Source organism: Musa acuminata, unplaced genomic scaffold (assembly GCF_036884655.1).
Source record: "Musa acuminata AAA Group cultivar baxijiao unplaced genomic scaffold, Cavendish_Baxijiao_AAA HiC_scaffold_610, whole genome shotgun sequence".
In the NCBI taxonomy this organism is placed as follows: Eukaryota; Viridiplantae; Streptophyta; class Magnoliopsida; order Zingiberales; family Musaceae; genus Musa; species Musa acuminata.
Window position 1 is genome coordinate 47,760 of NW_027020849.1, and position 15,479 is coordinate 63,238.

The window sequence follows — 15,479 nt, forward strand, 5'->3', positions numbered from 1 at the left end:
CTGCTGCTCCTATTCCTTTTGATGGTGCCAAATCAGGTTACTTTGCTGTTTTAGCTTGCCCAGTAGGCAGTTAGATGTAACCGGCAGCAGTACTATGATAGCCTTAGAGCGCAGATGTCTCTGTCCCTAGGAACGTGATGCTTAGGTGCGAGGTTGAGATGACGGAAAGACAGAAGAGGATAAGCTGCTTTAAACAGGGCATGCCACAGCTGGGCTATTGTCTTATAATCAAATGACAAAGTGGGTAGCAAGCAGCTCTTTAAGCAGCAGGTTTTCATCGATCAAATGTGAACTATGAGACGCTTGTATTTGCCGGGACATTCTCTGCTCTTTTGATGTCGTCCTGGGATTTGCCCCTTCAGTAGAGAGTAAGGGCTGGTTCTTAAGTAAGGTGAGGAGAGAGAGATGAGAAAGCGGCTTGTTTTATTCTGTATTTGTTGACAGGAAAACACTAGCGGCAGGCAAGAACAGGTGGAATAGAGAGGTTTCACAGGTATAGATAGGTTTGGTGCGAGCAGAGCAAGCAACGTTGTTTGAAACATCATCATTAGCAAGAGAAGAGGAGAGGAGAGAGGTGATTGTGCCGGACAAGTTGACAAGCATATACTTTTCTATTTACTACTCCTGCTACTGTTCTTGTTTGATCAGTTATCCTTAATAAGAACAGATACTTAATTGATACCTTATGTACTAGATCTTATACTGCTTACTTCTATTCATTGCTTGGCGTCTAGTAGTTGCTTGGCCCTTTGAGTTCACACTACCCCGAAACAACCAATAAGGGCCATGACTATTTGATTTCGACAACAACAATAGACTTTTCAACTTACAATAAGGGCCTAATGAAGGGAACTTTCTCAACCATTAGCAGCTGACTTCCCTGATCCGACGAACCACTACAACACTTTCCCGGCACCTACCGGCTTGGACAGATGAGACAGAGTTGTCTTTTAGTGTCTTGGCTGGGGCAGAAAGAGAGAGAACGAGTACAGTGTGGTATGCCAGCAGGGTTCAATGAATTGTTCTTCAAGTTTAGAGTCAAGGGAAGAAAAGAAAGATCTGACTTAGTTCAAAGAGGAAGAGGCGAGAGATGCTGAACCTTGATACCGCACAGCTGAAGATCTTTATCCTGACTTTAGAACGGATCCCGATCAAACAACATCTGATCTGTCTCTCGTTGCCAACACTGTCAACAGGAACTGGCCATTCTCCACGAAACTACTTTGAGCGTAGAGCTACAACGGAAACTACTTATTCTGTTACCTTAGCACCTTCCACCGACCTGACCTCGACTTTAAGTTCATCAAAATCATAGCAATCTTTGACATATCTTATAGGAATTGAAACAACTCCACTTTATGAGTCGACAACAAACACGGATGAAAGGTAAACTGCCCTTCCAGCTTCTGCTTCATCTGATCTGGCTTATGCATCTCGATTCTATCATACAGAGCTAAATCCTCTGATGAAACAGGACCACGACCACTAGACTACTTACTATACTACTAGGAACCGCTCCTGCCGCGAAACATTAGTATACGCTTGTCTCCTTGCGTACCTATCTTTTCTTGTACTCGTATACTAGTTGGGGCTGTAAACCTAGCTTCTATCGATTACCTTTGGCCTTATTCTGATTACCTGATAGAGAACCTTACTATACATTTACATTACCAATGGAATATATATTATATATGAGAAAAGATACATTACCATTTTTGATTTCTTATATATGATAGTATATAGTAAGGTCAACCCTCTTTCTTAAAGACTATTTCACATCTTTCGTGAGAGAGGGATCGGATCTAAGAATCACAGTCAATGCACTCTATCAAAACGGATCCTTTTTCTCCTAACATCAACTTTACCGCCTCTTCGAAACTACAGGGATGCTGGCTAGGACTGGTTCAATTGGTGCTCTGTCTGGGTAAACTACTGAGCTGAATCAACAACTTACAGTAGCTTAGATGCAGCTGTATCCGCATTTCCACTTACTGGGTCGGATATGATTCAAATGCTTAAGCCTCTTACGCTGATCCACTGGATGCTGCTTCAACTCCCTTTGCCACTTTCGAAGAACTACCGTTCGGACTTGTTTCTTGCTATGACGGCAGGTACAGAATCCTTATTCTAGGCTCAAGCGGAAGATATATCAGAACCGGGTAAAGAAGATCTAATTGATTCATAAGAATGAGCGGATGAAACAGTTACAATGGAATAAGCAAGTGCCCGTATCTGATCCTGCTTGAACTTCATCTTTCTTTCGCCTCGCGGTCAACTAATCATTAATTCCATCTTTCGAGCTAAAGGAAAACAGTAAAGTCAACTAATTCCAATAATTCATTGAACTCGCCTATATCAAAGGAATGTAATCTAAAGGGCTTTGAAGCCGGAGTTTGCTTGCAGCTAACCTAACTGCTTCCATCTTATCTTTATCTTCGAGCCTATCTTTTGAGACTATACTATAAGCAAAGCAGGGTACCCGAGAAAGTGTTTGGATTCCAGTTCATGCACTGGAGCCTTTCTTTACCAACTATTAGAATCCCCTCCTCAGTAGCTAAGTGGTATACAGTGGTATAGCAGTTATCATATTGAGTGTTCCATATGGGTTCGTCTACTTGACTTTGGTGGTGCTATGCTATATTCTATTTAGCTTCGTATAGGTCTAGCTCAGTAGTGAAGACCAACGTATTACTCTTTTTTAGAAAACGCAACTTACCTATAATGAGAATGGGTAAAGTTCATATTGCCTTGGATATTCACTGTTGGTACTCGTACTATCACCTCTGTATCTGCTGGATATAGATATGGCTCTAAGTAACTGTCACTTAGTCAACAGGTTCTTCGTTCAAAAACCGGATAAAAGACTCGCTCAGTTAATGCTATTGGTCAAAATGTAACTACCACGGGTTCTTTGACTGGATCAAGGTATGTATATGCTTATGGCTCTGCTCTTGCAACCCTAGCTTATGGTGCTGGTCCTACAACAGGGTATTATGCAACTGATGCTTTTTATGTATTAGCTACTTATGCTCCTCTAGTGGTGTTGATACTCGGTAGAGACAAATCCAACCCGAAGAGCACCACGCTTGTTCACGAACGAAGTGGTAGTCAATTTCTATATGTTTGGTACGGGCATTAAATATTGGATGGACGGCTTCTCATGCATACAGTTTTTTCCCGACGCCCTACTATAGGGTATTACGGGCGCACCGATACGTCCGGCTCATCCACAGCTCTATCTTCCGAGCCCCCCTATGTTGTAAGTGATTGGGTTAGGGGGTGAATACAAGCTAGCAGGCAATAAAGCTAGTGAATCAGAATTCTAGTCAAGATTGACTTGTCGTGGTTTACAGTGGCTCGCTTGGTGATGGAGGCCCCGGCATTCTTTAGACCAAACTGAATCACCTTGTTACCCCTATCTTATATAGTGCGCCGTTTTCTCTCTGTCTCGAAGGTAGGTTAAGTCAAGTGTCAAGTCAGGGCTTAGGTTCCAAATGGGGGCTGGGCTGGAGCAGCAACTCTCGCATCAGCTGTAGCGGCGCATTGTAAAGGTGCTTAGTTCGTCGAGCAATTTCAGGCTATCTGAGCGGGCAGAGGGAAAGCAAGATGATCGACCGGCTACAGGAATTGCAGAGGCTCTCGAACTTTATGTGCTCACTACTCGTTGCATATCCTGCTCCTCTTATAATAGCAGTAGCTCTCCTTTAGTAGCTAGTGGCTCTTCATAAGGTGGAGCTCAGTGGAATATGCCGCCAACAGCAGCATCGGTCGATAGGCAGGCGATAGTTGCTTCGGTCATCTTCCCTGTGTCAGTCTAGTCCTTTGTGCCATAAGAGTGCCTGCAAGGTAATTCTATGAGGGCTGCCTTACTAGCGTTCCTTCCTATAAGGCTAGACAGACGATTCCACATGTTCGTCCGTTACTAACCGGCATTTCTTCCAGAATTAAGAGAGAGTAGAGCTATTGAAACAGAAAGCCTATGAGGCTCGGTACGCTATACACATCCTGTTGCCAGCATCAAAGACCCTTCTTTCCTTGTGCTCCGGCCAAGTCTTCCCGCTCGCCCGGATAATTATTCCTTTTAGATACTCACTAACGCCCTCCTTAAGGGTCTTGCTCTTGATCCTATAACTCTTCAATCCTATGATTGGGGTCTTTGTCTTTGGGCTCTATCTTATTTCTTATTGAATCTATAGAACTAGCTCGAGCAAGCTTAAGAAAAAAGGGGGAATTTCTGGTACTAAAGGAGAAGGGTTCGTGCCTTTCCCCGATGAAAAAAGAAGGAATCTCATCTTTGTTCTATGTTTGGGAGTAAGCCAGTCAATGTGCCCGCTGTTGTGTATGAGCAAGCGATCTGATCCTATGCGCCTTTCTCCTTTTAGTGAAACCAACCGTCCCTTAGCTCGTGTTATCAGAGTCACTTCATCCAGTTTTCAATAAGGATGAGAGGGCTTTGAATGAGAGAAATCATAGTTCGGGTGTGGTGAAGTCTTGGAAGTCAACTAGCTCGACTGGAAGTAAACTAGCTCGACCAGTTGCTTATAAAGATTTTCCAGAAGAAGGAAGAATTGCTGAGAAGGCTAATCATATAGTGCATTGGTGGAAATATGTACTCTCCCCACGAAGGGTTGGATCCTTCCGCTGTAGAATCTCGCTTGACTACTGGTATGTATGTCCGAAGTCCCCTTCTAAGCTAAGCCAAGCTCTCTGTTCTCTTCCATTTGCAAGCTCTTTGATATCCGGTAGTTTCCCTTTGAAAAAAACACCTAGACTCCACTTCGGTATCATTTTGGATTGAGTTAGCTAGGGCTCCTTTGATCGTGCATCTTCCTTACTGCCTTAACATACAGCCTTCTTAGGATTCTACATGACATGATGTAAAAGACTAAACCTCCCCTCCTTCTTAAAGACTGTCCTACCCGAGGCTAGCTAACCCCCTACCCAAACTCATTAGCATTCCTGCCTACCGCTATACGTGGGCGCTGGAAGCTATTGAAATCGGACAATTCGGATTGTTACTGAGACGCGTAACACAGGCTAATCGATGAAATGATAGAGTGATAAAGGGGCTAAGGCTCACTACGAAATTGATTGAAATGGTGGATAGAATCGGGATGAAAGGTATGGATCAGATCGAGCCCGAGATGCGGATCATGAGCAGAGCAACCAAGATATTCAATGGATATGCAATGAGGGAGCGCTAGCCCCAAGGGTCAGAGAAAGTATAGCTACCCGAGCTGTCATGAGTTCAGTTCATAAACTCAAAGGAGTTGATCTTAGCCCTTAAGAGGGGGCCGAGGCTGGTAATAAAGGTATGAAAGCCAAACCACTTTCCATTAAGGGAAAACGGAGGCAGCTTCTTCGTGCTATGCTATAAGTGGGCGCCCCTAGACCATAGAAAGAATAGAGCCAACGGTGCAGCTTCGGACTAGGTAGGGTGTCGAACCTCATGTTTTCGATCTCAGCCCCAGCCCCACTTCTGTTATGCCAACTACCAGTATTAGATAGTGCCCCCAAAAAGGAAGCTTTAGTTCCACTTCTATTGATGCAATATACCCTTCCAGCTAGTTTTCCTATCCCCGAGTCTAAGGGGTAGCTTTATATACTAGAATACTTGTGCCCTTAAGTAATTGCATCCGAACATTTTCTACATCAACCAGGGACGAATGGGGGTCGCTTCCTCTCTGCTATGCTAGGAATAGGAATACTTGAATTCAAAGAATTAGAAACCCTTGCCTTACTTCCGAATCCATGCGGCTTTTCTTAGGTCCGTTTTTGTTACCCTTTTACTTAGAGTTAGAGTTAATGTCTCTATCGAAGTTCTAAGATTACCACTTTCTGCATTTTATTCCCGGCCTGGATAAAGTAAAGACTTTGGGCACGCCCCTCTATATTCGTTTTCTGGGAATGCCTCTACCCACTTGAACTCTCTGGGTGCATCGAGACAAAGTAGAAAGTGTCTTTGTGATTCAATTCTATAAGTGAGTAAGCATAGCATCCTCCAGTTCTCTCGTCTTTATCTTTCTTCTTTGAAAATGATGTTAGGTGGAGATCCTTAGGTTTTAGTGAAAGGGATGCTCTATCTGCTTTCCCTTCTTTCTTCTAATTATTTCTACGAGTCTAAAGGGAGTTATATTCTTTTATCGGGGCTTGTTTATTTGAATATAAGTCACTTTGAAGATCTAATTAGAATTATGCATTCGAGGTGCTAAGTAAAGAATCAGAATTTCTATCGTATGGGAAAGTCAAAAGTCCGGCCGATAAAAAGAAGTCGAAATATAACGCCAATCCCCGCGGTGATCTTCGCTTAAGAAAAACTCACGAGCTGGGCTTTTCCACGGACAAAGAATGGAGTCCAACAGCTCTTTGTAAGGCGGAAGAAACATATAATATATAAGAAGCGCTGTCTCCGATGGCATCAGCATGCGTCTAGTACATATTTCTTTCTCTTGTCTTCGTAAGTCAAGGGTGTTTAGTTTCTTTTCGTTTTCAGTCCTCTTACTCGTTTGATGTGTCTTCATGTATGGGTTGAAAGTTGGCAAAACACTTGTGGCCCTCACGTTTAAGTCAGTCTAGTTACATGAATGTAAACTACTGTACTGCCCCCATCTGAGATAATGAATTCAGATATAATTGAGGTCCAGCTCCTATTTTGGCAAACAAAAGGGTTTGTGTTGATCCTCAATCTCGTCCCCTTCTGGTCTCTAGACATGTGTTCTTTCGTCGAAAGCATTATGTTTCGTTTTAGCCTTCATCTTCCTCTGCCGTTGCTTATGTAGGGTCCCGACCTCCTTCTTCTATTCGACTTGTGCCCTTCCGGAGACTTCATCTTTGCCATCTGCTGATGACTCTCACCCTCGTCGACGTGTCTTGTGTCCATCCCTATTACTTATGTTGTACACTCTCGCTGGGCTATCGGTTACATTACTTTAGATTTATAGGTATTAACAGCACTTTAGAGGGTCTTGATAGGCAAGGCAAGGCATTCACATGACTTTCTAGGGTATTGATAGGCATTCAGAGCAGCTTGCAGCCTCGCCAGATCTTACATCTCTGGTTGTCGATCCTACACCATAGGTTCGTAGGTCTTATCGCATTTTCACGAAGCCTATTTGTTTCGTTGAATCTAACTTGTTCACTCCTCGTTATCATGCCTTTTTAGCTGCTCTTCACTCTTTCCATGAGCCTCAGTAAACTAGGGAGGCAGGCAGCCGAGCCGCTATTCAATGTTGGCAACAGGCAATCAATATCTTAAGAACGGACTGCCCTTCAGCAGAATGCCATTTTGGATCTTTTTCTTCTTCCGTCTGGTAAGGTTGCTATTGGTTTCCGTTTCCGTCTGGTAAGGTTGCTATTGGTTTCCGTTAGGTTTATAAAGTGAAGACGTGATCTGATGGGTCTGCTGAGAGAGACAAAGCTAGGCTGGTAGCCAGAGCGGAACCCGCATAGACATTAAGGAGACTTTTGCGCCTGTGGCTAAGATGACTAGTAGTTTGACCATTATTGCCATTGCAGCGGTTGGCCACTCTATAAGTTATACGTTCCTTATATGCCTTATACCATGGTTATCTTCATCTGGAGGTGTACATGCTGCCTAGCCTACCCCTTGAAAAGATTCCGCTCCTTCTACTAATGTATGCCCCTTAAGCAAAGCCTTCTATGGTAGCCTATTGCGTTGGTTTTTCAAGTTTAGCACAGTGCCATTGCTCGGGGAGTTTTCATGATTCGGCCATGTTCTTTTCTTTTTCTCCTCGAAAACGTGCTATTCTGGTGTTCTATGTTAAGGATATTCAACTTACTGGTAATTACTCCGTTAACATATCACTGATCATGTGTCGCCTTCATCAATGAACCTCTTCATCGCCCTTTATCTATACTTCACTCTAAAAAGAACCTGCTCCATAGAATGGAATTGAAATGAAAAAGGTAGTAAGCGGCTCTGCCGCGCAACTTGTCTAGTTGCTTGGCGATTATGAATCGCTTATTACTTGTTTGTTTACTTGTTTCATTGAGTGCAAAAGAAAAAGCACATTACTGGAAATAGAGTATTGTTGAATATGACGTGCACCTATAATGTAATAAAGTAACTCACTACCTATGACTCTCGGGGATTCACTCACTACCTATGACTCTCGGGGAGAAACTAAACACTCTGTTACTCCTGACTTGAAGAATTAAGCTAGGCACCCGGAAACAACAACTAAATAAAAGAATGGAATAGAGCCATACTCGCACTGCTAATCCCTTGAAATAGAGTAATAACACCTTGAGACTTGAAAGCTGGGGCACTGCTAACCCCTTGAATAGCGTAATAACACCTTTACCTTGAGACTTGAAAGCTGGCACTGCTAACCCCTGGATGTCGGCACCCAATCGACGTTGCTTTTGTTTCATTTCGAATTAATCACTCGCTTCATCTAAGCGTCAGGAGCGAAAGGTTTCTAGGGTTGCTTTTTCTTTCTATACCTTGCTTGTCTCTTCCCTTGCGTTACTTGTTTACTTGCACCAGCATCTACTCTATTGGCATTGTAGCCCATTACTATAGCAGTTGGTTTCTCTCTAAACAAACATATTTCATGGAATGCTCTCTTCTCTTTAAATAGAAGCTTAAGTAATCTAACCTCACCCCTTCCTTTGCTTAGTTTCATATAAAAGTCGTAGCCTAGCATATACAAGTTTCTAGTTGCTCCAGCTAACTCAACAAGCGCAAGCACAAATATCGAATTAAGGAACAACAAGAACTAATTGAATTGAGAACTCTCCTTTCATATATGAGTGCAGAACCGAACCCCGAGAAAGAATAAGTTGTTTGCTTGTTCCGTAGGCACCGGCTTGTTATCGAAACTCACTTCTGGCTTTACCCAACGAAACTGCTTGTTGAAACAGAACTGCTTACTGCTATTACCCCACCTAGCGGCGATAGGATTGAGCTCTTGGTATATATGCATTTAATAAATAAAGAGTTTCAAGATTGATATTCATAATAAGGAGTGATAGGATTGAGCTCTTGGTATATATGCACTTCTAAAGAATAAAGAGTGATAGGGATGCTATATCAAAGAGTAATGAATTTAGGGATGCTATATCAAAGAGTAATGAATTCAATAAGCCCGCGGTTTAGTAATAAGCTAACGCACCCAAACAAATAAGCTTGTAACGTCTTGCATAACTCACTAACGCTTACTGCTCTTCGGGCTCTAAATAGACTATTTCCGTTTAGATTTCTTATGATATCCCTAGCAGCTTTGCTTCCTTGTTTAACAAAGGCTTGTTCCGGCCCGGCGAACTGAACTCGTTTGTTGATTATGAATTGAGTGTACCTAGGAAATACGCACAGTAACACACATTCGAAACTCCTAAACGGAATGATTGCCCTAGTATACCATAGTACTTATCTTAGCACCGTTGCTTGTTGAATGGAGTGCACCTACTCAGAGGTCTATGTTATGTTCTAATTTCGTTTTACCTAGGAAGAGGTCTATGTTATGTTATGTTATTAGGCTTCAATGCTTGTGGGGTCCGGGTCAAAGTGGGTGTTTTTATGGAAAGGTTTTTCACAGGCTATAAACAACGCAAAAAGAGCTTATTTATACAGCCTTAACCAATACCGAGTTTCTTGTTGAAGATAGTGCACACAACTTATGTAAGACAGCAACCTCACTGCTTACTCCTGGCGTTGTTACCTTACATTAATCAAATCATCGTTTACAGCCGAACCCTATACGTTGCACTTGCAGGCCCTATACACAGAAGCACCGTTACTCTACTTAACTACTAAACAAACAGGCTCTTAGCACCTTGCTTTCAATCTACCTTCAAGGGCTCTTAGCACCTTGCTTTAATCAAATCATCTTTATTGTAAGCCTTACCTTATACAGAAGTACTAAATGATTGCCTTATAGTCAGCAGCATCTTTTGAAAAGCAACTAGAAAAAACACTCTTTCATTATTCACAGTTAAAGTAAACCTCTCTTCAGATCCAGATCCTGTTCAATTGAAACAGCTTATGCAGTTGTGGTAAAGAGAAGATGTTATAGGAAGTAAGAAAGAGGAAATCAAAGAGTCGTTAGTGTATTACTACTTGGCGAGAAGCAGAGTTCGGGCTATAGAGGCAAGAACAGAGCCAAGTTACTACTACGGTCAAGGAGATAGGTCGGGGCGGAATAAGTTTTAGCAGAAGGTTGAGCAAGTCCGAGTCCGCGTTATGAACAAGTCCTGTGTTCGCTTATTGCCCCAACTCTTATACTCGGTTAAAGCCTTTCACTCCTCTTACTTTAGCCTGCTCCGAGATACTTTCCTGCTCATGCTTCTTATCCAGTTTCTTTCTTAAGAATATAGTTGACTTATCTCAGTTTCCGTTTCAAGATCAGTCGTATATAAAATAGAATGAGCGGACCTAATTTCATCTTTGGAAGCAGTTAAGGAGGTAGGCGATAAACATTTGACAAAACCCGGGTTTGATAAGGCGGATATCGAGTTGGCTTTGATCTAAGTAAGGAAGTAGAATCTCTTTCATCCCAACAAGCAGAAGTGAGAGTGAAGTCTATTTTATAGTTGCTTTTCAGGCGTCGGTGAGCTTGGCCTATTAATTCCGATCTAGCCCTCTGTAATAGAAAGTAGCGAAGGTGGGTGCTCTAGCTTACCCCGGGCCAAGCGTATACTAGTTTCAATCTTGTTCTTTAGAAGATGAAAGAAGAACTCCCTCTCGCCAACCCCAGTCTCGGCAGTTTTCCAGAAGGTATGCAGTGAAGCAAGTAGAGTGATCTGAGAATGCCCAGTGACAGTAAGAAAGTAAGGTTATGCCCGATAAAAAGACCCCGGTAGTTGAGAGTTGATAGTGGATTTCTTTGTCTAGGAAGCAGGCAAGAGAGACCGGCATACAATAGAGGTTATTGCCCTTAGTTGTCGTGTAGAATGTGCTTGCCTGGAAAGCTGGGTTCCACAAAAGAATCTGAAGCCGAAGCAGGATCATCAGCTTGAACTTTCCTTTCCACTCTACTTATTAGTATAAGTTAGTTTACTAGATGCAAGGTAAGAAAGAGAATCGAATCACCAGTTCCCGTTCGAAAGTGTAGTAGGCCGTAGAGGAGGATTATGATTAAAGGTTTTGGCGGTAAACCCCCTTCGCACAGAGCTTAGCACAGAGAATTGTAGCCTGTTGCCAGAGTCGAGAGTTCGAGCCTAGTAGCAGCTGTATTGGCGCGGAGTCAAATAGAGACTTGTTGCCCATGGTTGCTTGGTGGCTGAAACAACTGATTGAGAGTGGAGTGGTATTCTACCTTTTCTTGTTTCATCTATAAGAGCATCTCTTTAAGTTCGCCTAGTGCGAGCGGAATCCCTTGTTTCATCTGTCTACTTATATAACTGAACGGGTGCATCCAAATTCCACCAGCCCAGCAGAGGGTAGGGGCAGACCATCTTACGAAGCGAGGTATCCCTAATGAAGTTAGCAGACACGCAGGGTTCAATTAATTGTAGCCCGAGGATAGGCACACAGAAGAATGAGCCAGGCCCGGTATAAAGCAAGAAAGTCGTGTTGCGGTAAGTCTACTTATACTTAAGCATAAGCAATATCCGGAGCAGGAACAAGAACTCGATCAGAAGCAGTGTTATGACATTCTTCTATTATGGGTGCTCGAGAAGGCAAGGGTCAATGTTATTAATAAGATTAGATAAATAGGGCTTTCACACCGGATTGAACAGTAGTAGTTAGTTCAGATAGTAGCAACTGTAGGAGTGAGTGACTCAGTATTAGTTCTCTTTCGCTTCTTCTCGGTCGAGTGAGAGTTTAAGACCGCTCCCCCCTTGTAGAGAATTCTAAGCCAAGAGTGGAGTTGGGGTCGATAACACCTCTGTCTGCTCTGGGCCATAAGAAAGGTCAACAGCTTGAACAACAACCGGGGTATTTCCCTCTGGAACAACAACAAGTGACGGGGCAAGCAAGAACAATAGAAGGCGTAGGAACAAGAGAAGAAGTCGGGTAAGTTAGTCTTGATCCCGGTAGCACTGTTCTTGCAAGAAGATACCTCGCATCATCAAATAGAAATTGATAACAACCAGAAAAACCATCAAAGAACGAGAAATGATCAAAAAGAATGGGATGAATAAAATGAAAAGAAATACAAAAAAAGCGAAAGAAAACTCAAAGAGCTGCCGCGCAACTTACTATGTTGCTTGGCCCCACTCAGTATACACTCAGTAGCCAAAAAGCACTATCCAAAATCTGTTATTATTAAAGAAACTAGATGAACCAAGGGAAAGAAACCTGACTCCAAGGGGGAGGAAACTAGGCCAAGGGAACCAATTTGCTTTTAGTAAGAAGTCACCTTTTTGCCCATAAGGTGGTTTTCCATATAATATTTGCTATAAAGCTCAATAAGTGGTTAAATAGAGCATTTGATGCTCCAATCCAGCCTGTCCACATAATTCCACTCGTTGCTGTCAACTACCTTAGCTTTGGAGACAATTCACTATGACTTCTTTCAACAAGCAAGCCTGATATCAGTGCCACTGAGAATGGAGCTATTGGGTGTAAGCCTGATACTCACTCGTTACAGAACCAAACAGTACCCCAACAGGGATGAAACCACTGTCACTGAGAATGCAACTAACCCCGAGCAGGCTTCAACTAAGGAGTGAAAGCTAGAAACCAGGTAGTAAGGGTAGGGACTAAGACTGACACAAAGCAGACTAAGAATCAAACTAAGGTTGGAAAGTGGGAATATCAGAATGAAACTTGATCCGAGCCAGTAGAAAGTGGTAGTCCTGTTCTTGTTAGATAAGTAGAACAATGAAACTAGTAATTAAAGGAATGAAACCCTTATAAGATGACTCAGAATTCCACTCATTCACCCCCGGTCACCTGCTTATGTGCCAACTCCGTCTCCTTCTTCTTTACCTGCAGCAACCAATAAATGGATGATTTGTTATTGCTGCTTTGTTTGTAGCAGTTACTTGGTGCTTCGAGGTCAGCAGCTAAGGTCTTAGTTCCGGGGGAGAGTCTTGTTAGCAGTAGCAATATCTTCTATATGTGTATTGGATTAACCGAACCGAGGAAACCCACCCTCTTCTGAGGGACAGCTACTGACAGGACTACTACTTAGCAACTACTTATCTATTGACTACTTGCTTCACACAAGCACGGAATCCTCTCCTATTTGTGCCTAAGCTTTAAGACCCGATTGTTGCATCCCTTGCCTCTCTCTTCTCTGGTCAACTCGTACACCTCTCTTACTGCCCGGTAAACGATGCCTATAATCTTTTTTGTTCCACTCCCTTTCCACCCTATAACCTGGACTACTACTTGTAAACAGAAGAGAAGACTCCACTCGGGATTCCGCTGGCAACTACAGGGTATGACTTACCGCAACGCAACGAAGACAGATTCCACTTCTGCTGCTCGGGGCTTTAAGGCTTATATTTACTAGTGCAATTCTTATCGGAGTAGCTATAGTATTAGATTTGCTGGTTGCATTCTGATCTTAGTACTTACGAGTCTGTTACTTACTTGTTTCAGGCTGAGATGCTCTGGTTTAAGGCTTGCTGGCAATGGTTGATTCACTGGTTCTGTAACTCCCTGGGTGAAGTCTTTTACTCCCTAGTTTGATCCACCAAGCTACTACTAGACAAACAACTACTAGACAAGTCACTACTAACGTGACGCGTCAGTGAGCTAAAGTGCGGCAGGAGTTCAAAGCGGTAGCGAGCGAAAAACCCTTAATAAAGATAGAGAGAATTCTCGCCAAGTAACTACTAATGTGTAGCGGCAGTGCAGTGCTACTGTTTGTGTACTTATTTGGTATATGATAAAGACAGAACACATCTTTTGTAATAACTTCTACATGACTATTTATTTGCTGCCGCGCAACTGACTACTAAGCTTGGCTCTAGATTATTTATGATTTCTAATTTGTGATTGGATTGTTTTTCTCAGATCTTTGATTTTCTTGTTTCTGTGATTTGATGGTTTCTCTGTCTTTCTATTTGGATACTCTATCTTTCGAAACTCCATTAAGAACAGCTCAATCCTTACTAAGAACAGAGAGAATGAAGTAGGGGCCAAGTCACGAGTGTAGCGGCAGGAGTTTTTTGGTTATCGATTGACTCATATGTCCTATATTAGCTATTGTATCATTGCTTCACACAAGCACCCGAGCCTAGCATTGGAATTCAATAAGTCAGTCCACAACCCTAGCCTCAAAGCAAGTACTTTCTTCTTTAATAACTATGGATTGGATTGCTCTGATAACTCTCCCTCTCTACTTTCCTAGACTCCACTCTCACTGCTGCTGACACCGAGTAAACTCATCATTCTGATATTTCGATTTCCACTCCTGGACTACTCTCCTCTGGCTCTTCAAACAAATCAAGAGTTCCTCTCCTCTCGCAACTAGACTAATCTCACTCCGGCTAATATGCCCCTCTTCTTCTCTACCTCTGTAAACTCATTCTGATTTCTGACCTGACCCGACCTAGCCTTACCCTTACTTTCGAACTGGAACAGGGGCAGCAGACTTCAATCCTATTTCTGAACTCTTGAAATCCCGGCTCGTTAAGTCTAGGCCCTTATGAAAAGTGGAAGAATAAGTACTGTACTGGCTTTGATACAGAAGCATTTGATACAGAAGCTGGGCCAAGCAGGCATACCATAAATTCTGACTTTCTTTCTTTCCTTCCCACGCCTTAACCTTACTTTGGAACTGGAACTAGTCCTAGCCCTGGACTCTTATCTAAACCACTTGCTACAGGCTCGGCTCCCATGGAATTCTTAGCCTTCTACTGCCTTGGTTCATTCTATCACTGCCTTGGTGCATTTCTTGAATCACTTGTTTCGGTCTGTAACTACCGAGGGTCATTCTTTCACTCGCTACCATCATTCTGTTTGGCCAGTGGTTTGATTCTGATCTAGTACACCAGGTCAGTGGTTTCATTCTGGTTCTTAGATGCAGTGGTTGCATTCTAAGCTGTTGGGGCAGGGGTTGATTCCTGTCGGCAGTGCTTTCAGGCTTGGACTTACTGCTTTGATTCTTTGGCTACCTGCTTTAAGGCTTCGTTTCACTAGTGTCATTCTTTCCCTGTGTTTGATTCTGTATTCTTATGTCGACCTTTCGGTCTGTAACTACTTAGGTGCAGTCTGGTTGTTAGGTGTTTGGTTCTTCTACTTACTTGTTAGAGACCCGAGCTACCTTGTTGAAGCCTTACACTTACCCGCTCCATTCCGATACCCTAGTGGAGATCACCCATACTTGCTACCCTGGCTTGAAGTCCGAGCAGCCCTTGCTTAAGACCCGAGCTACCTTGTTAGAGACCCTAGCTACTGGAGCGGAAGTCTGAGTCCACTTAGCTGCATTCTTGAACTAACTCGTTCCATTCTCATACATACGGGTTCGAGCCTGTAACTACCTTATTTCATTCTTGGACTCCTTAGCAGCATTCCCGGCATCAGTCTTACTATGTCTAGCTTCACTCTGCCACTCCCT